Source organism: Elaeis guineensis, chromosome 11 (assembly GCF_000442705.2).
Source record: "Elaeis guineensis isolate ETL-2024a chromosome 11, EG11, whole genome shotgun sequence".
Lineage (NCBI taxonomy): Eukaryota > Viridiplantae > Streptophyta > Magnoliopsida > Arecales > Arecaceae > Elaeis > Elaeis guineensis.
The window spans coordinates 79,860,381-79,862,154 of NC_026003.2; the positions used below are offsets into that span (position 1 = coordinate 79,860,381).

The following is a 1,774-nucleotide window of genomic DNA, read 5'->3' on the forward strand; positions in this document are numbered from 1 at the left end:
GTGCTCAAAAGCAATCTTGAAAGTTAGGAGCTGTCTAGATCTAAGTTAACCTTAGGATAGAGAGTCTATGATTGTTTAACTTGATTGCAATTAACATCTAAATATTAATTAATTTCTCCTTTTCATAGATTTAAGGTTCTTAGGTTCTTCTCTTTAGATTTTCTTCATTCTTTTCTCACTTTATTATAAAAATATATATTAAAAAAAAAAAAAAAAATTCTGTGTGTGCTCTACAGTATAATTGTAAGGTGTATGCTTGGCCGTAGATCGTTACGACCAGAAATCCAACCTTTTGATCCAGAAATAGAAAGAACCTTTAGAGCCTACAGACATAAAAAGATGGACCGAAATCAGGAGAATGATCCACCCAAGCAATTGAAGGAGTACTTTACTCCTTCCACATATACCTACTCTCCTTGTATTCAAGTACCCCCTGTGGAGGCCACTCAATATGAAATTAAGTCCAGTATAATCCAAATGTTACCTTCATTTTATGGACTTAGTAATGAAGACCCTTATAAACATCTTGAAGAATTTCTTGAGATATGCTCAACTGTCAAAATTCACAACTTCTTCGATGATGCTCTTAGGTTGAAATTATTCCCTTTCTCACTTAAGGACAAAGCCAAATACTGGCTACATACTTTGGATTCCATGACTATATCAACCTGGGACCAGCTGCAAGGAGAGTTTCTCAAGAAATATTTTCCCATAGGAAAAACGAATCAAATAAGGAAAGCCATAACTAGTTTTTCCCAATTAGATGGAGAAATATTTCATGAAACATGGGAAAGATTAAAGGATCTTATTAGAAAATGTCCCCACCATGCTGTACCCAAGTGGCAGTTAATCCAATATTTTTATGATGGACTCTCTGAAAGACATCGACAAATGGTCGATGCATCATGCGGTGGGACATTTATGCTGAAAAGTGAGGATGAGGCATGGCAACTGTTTAAAATTTTAAGTGAAAATTCATTACATCATATGTCTGCCTCTATTAGAGATAAACACATGTTAAACTCAAAAAGAGGTGGAATATATGAAGTAGGAAATGCCATAGATATCCATCAAAAGGTAAATGAACTGTCCCAAAAATTAGATCGTCTTCTAAACACTGGACAATCCCCGATTCCACCTAATCCAATCCAAGAAGTTTGTGCATTGTGTGCAAGTCCGAACCATTTTGTTAGTGAATGCCCAGCCGCACCTCAATTTCCTGAGTTTGTGCATGAGCAAGTTCAGCAAGCTCGCAGACCAGGAAACGATCCATATTCGAACACTTATAACCCCGGCTGGAGAAACCATCCAAATTTTTCCTGGAGACCACAACCAGTGGTTGGTCCTGCCACACCTCGACCTCAATATCAAGACCCAACATATAGGCATGGACCATACCATCAATTCCAAAATGTTCCTCAACCGTCTACTACTGGTCACAGCTCAGCTTTTGAGGAAAAAGTTCTGAAAGCACTAGAAAGATTAGAAGTCAACACTCAGACCCTTAACTCCCACACACAATCCATTGCTAAGCTAGAGACCCAAATAGGTCAACTAGCAACTGCATTCAGTAGGAGGGAAGGAGGAAAATTACCTAGCCAACCAGAGAGCAACCCAAGAGGGCAATTTGTGATTGAGAGTTCTAATACCCCAGAAGCTTTTTTTGAACATGCCAAATCAATCATGACTCTGAGAAGTGGGAAGGTCATTGAACACACTAGCAAAACCAAAGAGACTGACCCTAAATCTCTAACCAAATCCAAATCACCCAAGA

General features: G+C 38.3%; 1 non-coding gene across 1 annotated transcript; it reads right to left on the reverse strand.

Moving 5' to 3' along the window:
- Window positions 1-726: 726 nt before the first annotated feature.
- Window positions 727-832, reverse strand: LOC140852728 (small nucleolar RNA R71). Its single transcript, XR_012135629.1, has one exon. It is a non-coding gene; the product is annotated as a small nucleolar RNA R71 (small nucleolar RNA).
- Window positions 833-1,774: the final 942 nt, after the last annotated feature.